The following is a 13168-nucleotide window of genomic DNA, read 5'->3' on the forward strand; positions in this document are numbered from 1 at the left end:
TTAGGGTTTTCGTTGTTTTCTTTCAAGAGATCTGAATTGTTAAATCATTCCACTTTATGGATTTATGCTTAGTATCAATACAATTAGGCTCTTTCATTTACTCTATCTTTTTGATTTAATTAGCATGTTTTCTCCTTATATTGATTATATATTGTTTATGAACGCCATGAGGAGGTAATCCTTATATGAGGGATTAGCATGTGGAGGTATGATTGGTTAACTATTTTGTAGGGTTACTCAATGGATTAGCTATTTGGGAAAGGGAGAATGTGAAATAAACCCTAGGCCTGACAACTCCGGGAAGTCATCAAGGTGGGAATTAACCCAAAATTGATATTGTCCATCTGTGAACACCTTAACCCCAAACTAGTTTGGACTGTGAGGTTGAAAGATAAGTAGTTCTCGCTGACTCGTTATGTTAGTGGGCAATCAGAAAATCTTGCTAGGGTAGTGACTGGTTGATTGACGTGGAACCCAAAGTGATAGCTGATGGAGATTATCGAAGCGAGCTAATCCCCCATAATCAGATTTGATTTATTCTTCCTTTTTAATCTCTTGAATTTTATCTTTTTATGTTGATTTACTTTTTTATCATTATAAAAACCCCAAAAATCCTTTATTTTATATTCTTCGTACTATAATTGAATCTAAAGTACTAATTAGATCTTTTATTTCTTAGATTAAAATTGATCTAGTGCTCGCCTCTATTCGGTACGATCCTTGGAGTACTCACCTACTGCTTTGTAAAACTGCATTACAACTAGACTCGTATACTTGTGGATACCACCTCATAACTCTATATTTTATTACATTATTCACACGCTAGACGTTAGTACATCGGGAGGTGGTCATTTAGTTCGAGAATTGTTTAGTTGTATATAATTTTTGAGAGAATTAGTCTTGTGGTTTAAATACTAGTATTACCCTCAGAGCTCGAAAAGATTCATAATATTTTCCATGTTTTGATGATACAATGGTATAGATAAGATTCCTCTTACTTGATTACTTTCGATGAGATTAAATACAACCTAACATGATATTTAATGAGTTTAATGAGTACCGCTAGTGAAAGATTTATGGCTCTGAAATGATATTGAAGAACCTATGCGGGAAATCAAAAGATATATGACATCACATTACCTGAATCTATTCACAAGCAAAAAATTTCGAGGAAAAATTTTCTAAGGGGTAGAGTTGTAATAGCCAGTTTTTTAATGGTGTCAAAAATAGTGATTTCGGATAACCAATTCTGATGAGTGAGTCTGTAAATATTATTATTTAATATTTATAAGTCAAATTCGGCGATATAGTGAATTTTTATTTGATAAACTTTGTTAATTGGACAGTTAATTAAAGTACAAGTGATTTTGTACTAAAAGTCAAGTGATTTTGGAAAATGAGGTATTGGGACTTTGTTTCCATAATCTGAGCCCATAAATATTTTTATTAAAATTTTTTGGAGCTTTTATATGTGTGTTTAATTTTGGTTCGGATATTTTAACGTTTAGATAGTTAATTAAGGAAAAAGGTCTAAATCGTAAAAACTGTAAAAGTTAATCACTTTTCGTTTTTATGGATTAAATGGGTCTAAATGAATAAGTGGATGATTTTAAATGAAAAATATGCCATAAATATTGTTAATGGATGGTAAATGGTGATTTTTAAGTTAAAATAATGTTTAAATTATAATAATTAAACTTAAGTATAAATAAAATAATATTAATTAAAAAAACAAAACAAAAAGCATCATTTTCATGTTTCGTGCTTTCTCCTACGAAAAAACACGATGGAAGGAAAGCTTAGGAAAGTTTGAAAATTTGACCATTGCCTGATAATGTAATTGAGTTAGGCACAAAAGGGAAAACTATCGAAGTCCTTGTTATCTAAAGTAGTTTCGTTTTGTCAAGTAAGTTCATACGGTATAAATATGTTTAATTTCATTTTAAGTTTTATCTATATGTTCATTAATGTTTTATTAGCAATTTTAATTGGCTACAATTTGTACCCAAATTCAAAATGGAATCAAATTGAAATGGATTGTCGCAAAATGGTATAATGCGAGGTTAAATCTCGATGAAAATAGCAAAAGTCTCATATATGAGGGTATGAGTTTTGCCCAGGTTCTAAGCTTCTGTATATCCTGCAGAATCAAGAATATAGGAATAGGTTCTAAGCTCCAACATATGTTGAAGACTTGAGAATATATGTATTGGTTCCGAGCTCTTACATATGTTGCGGAGTTGAGAATATAGGACAAAGCCCTGTCCAGACTATTGATCTATCGTAATTTGGTGTAGTTGATTAAACTAGTGTTCACACTTAAGGAGCCTAAATACAAGCATTTTCATTACATTTTAGTTAAGTTTCTTTAGTTTTACTTACATTCAATAAAATGTGTAAATTGAGTCTTTTATTCACCTTAAGGGCTTAATGAGGCCTAAGGGAGAGCTAACATACTTTGTAAGTATGTAGGAGACCATTATAAGGTATTTTAGGTTGATGTTGGATGTTATGTCACAACACGGAAAGTCTGATGTTACAACATAGGGAATAGAATGAAGAAAATTCAAGTCTACCTTCGATGTTGCGACATAGATTGAGGGTGTCATGACATGCCCCTGCAGATGGCTACAAAGGAGCATACTGGTTGCTACATCGCGACATAGGTCCTGGTGTGTTGTGACATCGACTCTGAGACATAAATTAAGTAAGAAGAATGGGTGTTTTGGTCCACACAATCAAATTTAAAGCTCGAGAATGTTAGCTGACCTAGAATTAAGGACGACGGCCACCTGAAGGCTATAAATAGGATCCTTTGGCACATGTTAAAGACACTTTTTCATCAACCTAGTTTCTTAATTTAGATCTAGTTTTGTTTTCTTTCTTAGGTTTCTAGAGTTTAGTTTATTTGTTCGTTGTTTTCTTTCAAAAGATCTAGATTGTGGAATCATTCAACTCTATGGATTTACGCTTAATATCAATACAACCAGGCTATTTCATTTACTTTATCTTGTCAATTTAATTAGCATGCTTTCTCTTTACATCAATTATATATTTTTTATGAATGCTATGAGGAACTAATCCTTTTATAAGGGATTAGTGAGTGGAGGTATGATCTGTTAACTATTTTGTAGGGTTACTCAGTGCATCAGTTGTTTGGGAAAGGGAGAACGTGAAATAAACCCAAGGCCTGACAACCCTAGGAAGCCAAGGTGGGAATTAACCAAAATTTGGTATTGCCTATTTAGGAACCCCTTAAGCCCACCAGTCTGGACTATGAGGTCGAAAGATAAGTCGTTCTTGCTGACTTATTATGTTAGTGGAAGATCAAAAGATCCTGCAAAGGTAGTGACTGGTTGATTGACAAGGAACTCAAAGTGACAGTTGATGGAGATTACTGAAGTGAGCTAATCCCCCATAATCAGATTTGATTTATTCTTCCTTTTTAATCTTTTGAATTTGATATTTTTATGTTGTTTTAGTTTTATAATTATAAAAACCCCAAAAATCTTTTATTTTATATTCTTCATACTATCACTGAAATTAAAGTATTAATTAGATCTTTAAGTGTTTAAGTTAGAATTGATCTAGCAGCTGCCTCCCTTGGGTACGATCCTCAGAGTACTCACCCACCCCGTTGTAAAACTATATTGTAATTAGACTCGTATACTTGCGGATACCACCTCTTAATTCTATATTTTTGTGCAGTATTCACACTGTAGATGTAAGTACATCCAGAGGCGGTTAAGTTGTCGGCCCCGTTACTGGGGAGTTAACGTCACTAGGTTAATTTTAATTTTTTCACTTTAAGGGAATAATTAAGAAATTTTTAGGTTATAGATACAATTCTATTCTGTTTATTGTTATTAATCTCGTCTTTCTAGGTTTAGTATATGACTCGCAGTAGGGCCACACCTAGTGTAGTAACCATAGATCCAGAGAGAATAATCGAAAGAAATCTTTGTCAGCAATAGCAGTAGCAGTAGCGAATGCAAGATCCACCACCACTAGTTGCATGTAACATACCCCGTGAAAATCCACTATTTGACGATGTTGACGATAACACCCTAGGAAACCCACCAGCACCACAGCTTCCTGCAAACATTCATATGGCTTGGAATGAAAGAAATTTAAGGGATTATGCCTTACCAAGTCTTGACATGGTTCAAGAAAGTATCGTAAGGCCGATAATTTCAACTAATAATTTCTAGATAAAACCGACTATGATTCAAATGATCTAGAATAAGCTGCAGTTTAGGGGCACTATAATAGAGGACCCTAATCAACATTAAAAATGGTTCCTTCAACTCTGTGATACTTTTAAGTATAACACAGTCACTAATAACGCTATTCATCTTCAGTTATTCCCCTTTTCCTTGATTGATAATGCTTTTTCCTGGTTAGACTCGCAGGAACCCGGGTCTATCACGACATGGGATGAACTCACTGGAAAGTTCATATAGAAGTTTTTCCCAATCAATAAAGTAGTGTAACTAAGAAGAGATATTTTTATTTTTAGATAGATGGAGGGAAAAAGTTTCTATGAGGCATGGGAACTGTTCAAAATGTAGATTCAAAAATTCCTTCACCATAGATTTCCTGAGTGGATGCGACTGCAAGTGTTTTATAATGGGTTGATGCAAATGCATGATCTGGATTAAAAGGAGTAGCAGCAGAAGCACTTATGAACAGAACGTACGAGGATTTGTACGAGATCATCCAGAATATGGCACTAAACTCCTACTAATGGCCAATTGAACGATTCACATATGGTCCGAAATACACTACGGTAAAAGCTATCCAAGAGGATGATAAGTATCAATAGTTAGTGGATAGACTCAATTGTATCAAATCGGCTTCTACACCGTCTATGCAAGGAGGAAAAAAGCCACTCTTCCATTATATCAACAACTCAGCTGAGGATGTAAAGTATGTCGGGAATAAGAGTGGAAACCCTTATTCGAATACATATAATCCCGACTAGAGAGATCACCCAAATCTGATATAGGGGAAATCAAAGAGCATGTAATAATTTAAATCAAGTTAAAAATACTAATTATCAACCTCCTTATTTATAGAAACTGTAACACCCCGAACCCGAGACCGACACCGGAGTCGGACACGAGATGTTAACAAACTTTGAAAAAAATTTTCCAGACACTACCCAGTCTGAGTACTAGTCGCTTCAAAAATCATATCTTGAGTTTCACAACTCGAAAATCAGTTTTGTGATTTTTCCCTGAAACTAGACTCATGTCCCCACATTTGTATTTTTTTCTAGAATTTTTGGTCAGGCCAATTAGTACAGTTTATTAGTCAAAGTCTCCCATGTTACAGGGGTCGACTACACTGACCTTTTCCCATTACGACTTGGATATCTCTCTGCACAGAGCTTCAATACTGATACCGTTTGTTTCTATGGAAACTAGACTCAGAGAGGAATCCATACATATATGGTATGACCCCTAATTATCTCTGGTAAATTTATAGTGAATTTCCAAAGTCGGAACAGGGAATCCAGAAACTGTTCTGGCCCTGTTCCACAAGAACCCGAATATCTCTTACTGTACTGTTCATTTGATTGTTTCGTTACTTTCATATGAAAGTAGATTCATCAAGGTTCGATTACATAATTTATTCACTATTTAATTCCACTCCTACGAATTCTTGTGATTTTTCCAATCCACACCACTGCTGCTGTCAGCCTCTGTTTTCAAAGTAAACCTTACCTATTTTCGGGGTTTCATGGACCAACTAGGGCCTTGTCATACATATGCCCACATATGATCATACTTAGCCATTCCAATGGCTGATCATTTGCTCAACACTTCCATTCCAACTATAGTTACATCATGAAACCATCTATACATTCATAAACACGAATGGTCTAATGCCATACTCCACTTCTACAAGCCATTTTCGCATGGCTGTACACTTATACATTTCATAAAGTACTCGAAAAACAACAATGGGTAGTCCTATACATGCCATATCAAAATTCAACCAAAATAGTACCCAAAAGAGCCTTTAATAGTGTGGGCGACTTCGACTTCAAGATCCCGAGTCCGATAGCTGGAGAACCAAAAATCTATAAAACAGAGGAGCAGTGTAACGAGTAAGCAATTTATGCTTAGTAAGTTTTGAGCAAGGAATTCCAGCATAAACAAAGAATAACACACATTTAGCTAAACGGAATATTTCATAATACGCAATTTACCGATATCAAACTTGCTTCACAAAATTAACAACCCTTATGTCCATACACAATAGACTAACTTAGCCGAAGGCCGGTAGCTCATTTATCAACTGAGCGAACATTTATTTGTAAGGGCTCGATTAAATTCAACACATACGTAACATATCCCCATATTGGGATGTTTTTCGAGTATTCGCTGGAATTTTACAGCAAGCTCATTCATTACCAAATCACGTACCTTCGGGATTTAACCGGATATAGCTCATCGTTCAAATGCCTTCGGGACATAGCCCGGTTTTAGTAACTCACACAATGCCTTCGGGACATAACCCGGATTTAATAACTCGCACGAATGCCTTCGGGACTTAACCCGGATTTAGTATCTCGCACAAAGGCCTTCGGGGCTTAACCCGGAATTTGTATCTCGCACAAATGCCTTCGGATCTTAGTCCGGATATATTCACTTAGCACAAAGCCTTCGGGACTTAGCCCGGACAGCATTCAATTAATCATGCACATCTAACAATAATTCATGGCACATTCATATTTCATTTTCATTTTCGAAACTCAAACACAAGGCACATATCGTCCTTGCACATTCGGCTCAATAGCCACACATAGAGCATGATTTAATCACATCGTAATTTAAGCTCTCTTACTCAAGAACTTACCTCGGGTGTTGTCGAACGATTCCGCTAGCTATTCAACCACTTTTTCCTTCCCTTTATCGGATTTATTTCCCCTTTGCTCTTGAGCTTAATTAAACAAATAAATTGATTTCATCATTTAGGCATCAAAAAGATGAACACAAGGCACTTAGCCCATATTTATACATTAGACATTAAAGTCTCATACATGCAAAAATCATGCATCAACACAACATATTAGCTAATTTCTTTCCCCTTGGCCGAATATGCATGTCTATTTTTGGGGTCGATTTCAACACTTAATACACACATATACACACTAGTAAAGCATCCTCCCCCTTTTCATCAATTTAACACATGCATTGCTCATTAACATGCAAAGTTACATTCGGCCTTAGCACACATCTTGCTAGCCGATTCTTCTCCATTTAGCAACCAATGCACATATGTGCTCACACAAAAATGCTAAAAAGGAGGTTCAAGAATCATCAAGCCATCATCACATGCATCATTAACAAGCTTCATATTTTGCATGCAATGGCATTAACACAACCTCCACCTAGGCCGAATCTTAACTCATCCTCATGCCTCATCACCACAACATCAAACACCAACCAAGAATGATGCATCCATGGTCAAGTGCCAATTCCATCACATAGCAAGATTTAGACCATGGGCTAGGTAGAACTCAAGCTAACAACTAAAACATGCATGCATCTCATGGAACATCATCAAACATACCTTAGCCTAGCTACATGCATGGCCGAATCTCTTCACCTTTCTTCTTCTTTCCTCCTTAAAATTTTTGGCCAAGGATGAACCAAAGGATGAGAAAATTTTTTCTTTGTTTTTCTTTCTAATTTAGGCTAAATGAAGGTGAGAAAAGGATGAACAAAGATCTTCTCCTCTCTTTTCTTTAGCTCACGGCAATGGGGGGGGGAAAGAATCAACTACACACATTTTTTTTTGTGTATTCATCATACTCCTTTTCATTATTTAATTTCCATGCCTATTATTTTATTTTTTTCCACCCATGATGCACCAACAAAACATGTCTATGACATGTCTTGGCCATCAAACTTGGTCTACCATGCTTGTCATGGCCGGCCACTACTAGTAGGGGGGAATTTGACATGCAAGTCCCCCCTTTGTCCACATGCACTAATAGGTCCTCACACATTGACCTATCACATTTTAGAATTTTCTCACATAAGTCCTATTGACTAAATTCACATGAAATCAACCAAATTGAAGCTTGAAATTTTCACACATTCATAATTACATATTCTAGACAATAAGTATCACATTCAAACATTTCGGTGACTCGGTTTAGCGGTCCCGAAACCACTTCCCGACTAGGGTCAACTTTGGGCTGTCACAGAAACCCTAAGATAGGGTCAACCCAAATGACCATACTGCATGTGATCAATGGTTGGACAGAATTGAAGGAGAAATGAAGTCAATGAGAACTGATGTCAAACCGGTGCAATCTAAGTGCACCAGTTCAAAAAGAATATTTACTAAAATCGAGGATCAAATAAGCCAATTCATGAGCGAGATGGCTGACATCAAGAAACAAATTGACACAACTATTACCAACAACACGAAAGATAATCTAAGGAGAGAAGGTAAGGAGCATGTGAAAGCAATTGCACTCTGATCGGGCAAAGTACTGAGTAGCCCAAGTACTACTACTTCGAAAATAATAATTGAGAATAATGACAATTCTTAAGAGGTATCCCTAGATGTAGCAAATGAGCCAAAATCAGAGGAGTTAATCACACCGGTAATAGAGACAGAGAACGAAGTAACTAAAGATTCTGCCGGGACAAAAATCACATTCCCTTCAAGACTACAAGAAAACACAAGTGGGTTGAGGATGAATTTGCAAGTTTTCTAAACCTGTTTAAAACATTAAATGTTAACCAACCTTTAATTGAGTTAATTGAAAAGGTTCCAAAATACACTAAGTTTTTAAAGGAAATGATGCTTAGGCGTAAGAAAATTAAAGTAGGAGAACAAGTTAGTTTAAATGCTTCTTATAGCGTGATTATTTCAAGATAGATACCTCGAAATTTGAAAGACCTGGGAAGTTTTACTATTTCCGTAGAGATAGGGAGCATTCATTTTAATAGAGCTATATGCAATCTAGGAACTAGTATTAATTTAATGCCTTTATCGATTTTTGAAAAAATTGGGTTAGGGGATTTGAAAACTACTCAAATAGCATTAAAGTTGGCTAACAAGTCTTTTGGTACATCCAAAAGGGGTATTGGAAGATGTGTTAGTCAAAGTATGAAGTTTTATTATCCCCACAGATTTTGTGGTACTTGATTTTGAAGAAGATCGTGAGATACTAATCTTATTAGGAAGACCCTTCCTGGCTACTTCTAGGCCCACTATTGATTTAGAGAAAAAAATTAACTATGGAAATCAATGGTCAGATAGAAATGTTTGAATGTGGCCATCAATCGAGTGAGGAAGATAGGAGGAAGTTAGGGGAGCAATGTAAAAAATTATTTACTTCTAACATCCCTGAGTCAAGGGAAACACTTCCTTTTCTGCATGCAAAAATAATAAACATGTTTAAGGAAATGGACAAATGGGCACAGGTGGAATGGCACGATAGAAGATGGACCAATATCGACAAAGTAAGAAAATCCTCCATTAGTGAATTGGTGGCACTGTTGGATGAATCCGAGAGTAAAACTTAAAAATTAGTTGAATTGCTTCTTAACTTTTGTAAATTATTGTATATGTAGGTTTATCTCTAAATCAAAACATCCTTAAAGCTGGAAGTTTTTACGTAAAACAGAGTCAATGTCGTGACATCGCCCAAGGGAGTCGCTACATAGCAGACAGTTTCCTTTAGACCTCCAAACTATAGGGGTGTCATGACACAGAACCCCTGTGTCGCAACATCACTATAATTTTCTACAAGGTCAACCTGACCCAATCGCGTAACTTGACGAAATAAACTTCATTTAACTCAAATTTTAACCCTTTAAAAACCTATTTATAACCTAAAGCCATATCTACTTTTAATTAAAAACACCTCTTAACCCCTAATTGTAACAGCCCATTTTTATTGAAGTTAAAATAGTGGTTTCGAGACCACAAATCTAACGTAAAAATATTTATTTTATTATTTTAATGTCTACATCATGTTAGTATCACCGTATAAAAATTTTGTTAAGAAATTTTACCGTTTGCATGCTTAATTTGATAAAAAGGATTGAATTGGAAAAGGTGAAAAATTAGAGTTCTTTAAGTTAAAGGCACTAAATAGCTATAGAATTAATGTGTGAAAGTCCTTATGTGGTAATTAGACCATTTTTCATTTAAGTGTGCAAATATAGGCATTAAATTAAGTGATTTGGATGTTAATTAATAAGGTTAAAAATGTAAATTAAATTAAAGAAAGGAAAGATATCATATTTCTTTATTTCTTTCTTTCTTACTCAATCAAAACTAGGGCATAAGGAAGCCATAACCAAGCTTCAACATTCGGCCAACATTCATCCCCTTGCATGTGAGTATTTTTTTGTCTAGTTTTTAATGATTTCTATGTTTTTGGAGTCGTTATAGCTTAATCTAGCTATCCCAGGGACCAATTTGCAAAATTGTTAAAAGTCTAGGGATTTACCATGAATGTGTATGTATTGTTTTTGATGTTTGATGAAAGAAAATGGTTAGTTGTTGTTAGATACACAACTTTTATTAAGTGATTTTTGATGAAATTTTCATTTAGGAATTAAATTGAAAATTGTGAAATATTAATGGTGTAATTTGCGAATAATGAAATGTGTGGGCTATTATGAGTTTGTATGAAATTTTTCTAGGCTTAGGTAGGGGTGAAGAAATCAAATTATTATGGGCAAAAGGATAATTTTGCAAAAATGTGAATTTGGATTGAATTGAACAGAATAATTATTATATTGATTGAATTTATTCATTTAGATCAAGATAGACCTCGTACGGCTTTAGATCAGGGCAAAGAGAAAGCTTCAGATTAACCGGCTCCATTTCTACATTTTATCGTTGAGGTAAGTTCTCATGTTTAAATAGAGTTTTAAATTATGTTATAAATGCTATTATTTTATAATATCAAATTGTCTCGATGGAAAAATCCAACAGCGTATCGACGGCCACCGACTAATGGAAAGGGATAACTTCAGCTATCGAATTATGAAAAGAGATTGTGATGACCATCAACAATGAAAGGGATGGTGACGACCATCAACAATGAAAAGGGATTGTGACGACCATCAAATTATGAAAAGGGATGGCTTCGGCTATCAAATTATGAAAAGGGATGGCTTCGACTATCGAATTATAAAAAGGGATAGCTTCGGCTATCAAATTATGAAAAGGGATGTTGATGACCATCAATAATGAAAAGGGATGGTGATGACCATCAACAATGAGCAGGGATGGTGATGACCATCAAATTATGAAAAGAGTTTGCTTTTGCTATCAAAATATGGAAAGGGATAGCTTCGGCTATCGAACTATGAAAAGGGATGGTAACAACCATCGTGATTTTACTTCGTGAGTACTTCGGTAAGAGTTTTCGATGCAATTTACCTTATTACTATGGAAGGTAGGAAATATGTGTTTTCATGACAATGAAAAGTATGGACTCATATGATTTAAGCTTATGAATCATTTATTTCTTATGTTGGATTGGTCCATATGTATTTTAAGATTTTGCATTGTGTTGACAAGTATACATTATATGTTACGAACTTACTAATCATAACATGCTTACCTTCTATTCATTTTCTATGTTTTGTAGTTAATCGAAAGCTCATTCGGATTGGAAAGTCGTCGGAGATCTATCACACTATCCATCGGCTAAATCAGTAGATTTTGGTGTTTCTAAGTTTTAGTTATAATGGCATGTATAGATATTTTGTCTGATGATGTTGCCATTTGTTTTGGCTTGTGTTTTATGGCATTTTAGATGATGAAGTGGTATTAAGTTTGTAACACCCCTAGCCCATATCTGTCGCCGGATTAGGGCTACAGAGTATTACCGGAGCAAAACATTATATAAACAACATTTTATCATCACCAACAAATCACCACATAAATCACAACAATATCATATAAAATCATACAAACGGTCCCTTTTACGAGCCCTCGGGGCCCTAAAATGACATTAGAAACGAATCGAGACTAAATCGTAAACATATGAAATTTTTTAGAAAAAGGAAAAAAAATTCAAACTGCAGGGGTCACACGGCCAAGAGACACACCCATGTCTTAGGCCATGTGGGCATTCGAAATAGGGAGACACGGCTATGTCCCAGCCCGTGTCTGTAGCTATGCAACTCACTGACTTGGGTCATACGGCCAAGCCGCACGTCCTTGTGCCAAGCCGTACGTCCTTGTGCCAAGCCGTGTACCCTTCGAAATAACCCTACACGCCCGTGTGCCAGGCCGTGTGCTAGGCTGTTACACAGCCTAACTTGCAACCCTTTTTAAAGCTGTAGGGGACACACGGGTAAGACACACGCCCGTGTCTCTGCCCAAGTGGATGAAAAATAGGCCATTTCCAAGCCATTTTTCTCACCCAATCTCACACCACATGCACAAGCCAATTGTACCTATAATCAAGCATTCAAAACTCACTTTACATGTGCAAATTAAAGCTTACATGACATAGAAACTATCCATTCAACCAATATGCCAAAATGGAACCTCAATTTCAACAATCAAACTTACATAAACACCTAACCATTTCATTCATCAACTATACTACTAATTGAACAATTTCAATATCACATTTGCCATGGTATTCATATACCAAAAATAAGCACAACAAGTACCCTTTTGGGCCATCTTCACATCCATCATGCATCTTACCATTTTGACCTAAAACCAACCACATTCAAGCTACCAATTCTAGCCATTTACCACATCATAAACTGCCTCAATCCATACTAACCAACAATTCATAACAGACCATAATAAACCTCATCTCATTTTCATCATATTAAATTCCACCACATCAAGATAACTATCGCACAAAATACCAAATATTCATAACATCATACCAACTAGATCAACAACCAAAAGGTCATATATACAAGTCACATATAATGGCTAAATTCATTAAAACAGACACCTATACATGCCATTATAACAATGACTCAACATCATCAAAATCTACCAATTTGGTCGATGGATAGTGTGATGGATCTCCAACAAACTTCCAACCCGAACGAGCTTCCGATTATCTAGAAACACAAAGGAAATAACACGAAGTAAGCATGAAATACTTAGTAAGTTTGTAATTCATAAACAAAGCTTACCACTT

The 13168-nt window shown here is 35.5% G+C and overlaps 1 non-coding gene across 1 annotated transcript; it reads right to left on the reverse strand.

Moving 5' to 3' along the window:
- Positions 1 to 4490: 4490 nt before the first annotated feature.
- LOC121216474 (small nucleolar RNA R71) lies at positions 4491 to 4597 on the reverse strand. Its single transcript, XR_005912656.1, has one exon. It is a non-coding gene; the product is annotated as a small nucleolar RNA R71 (small nucleolar RNA).
- Positions 4598 to 13168: the final 8571 nt, after the last annotated feature.

This window comes from Gossypium hirsutum, chromosome D04 (genome assembly GCF_007990345.1).
Source record: "Gossypium hirsutum isolate 1008001.06 chromosome D04, Gossypium_hirsutum_v2.1, whole genome shotgun sequence".
In the NCBI taxonomy this organism is placed as follows: domain Eukaryota; kingdom Viridiplantae; phylum Streptophyta; class Magnoliopsida; order Malvales; family Malvaceae; genus Gossypium; species Gossypium hirsutum.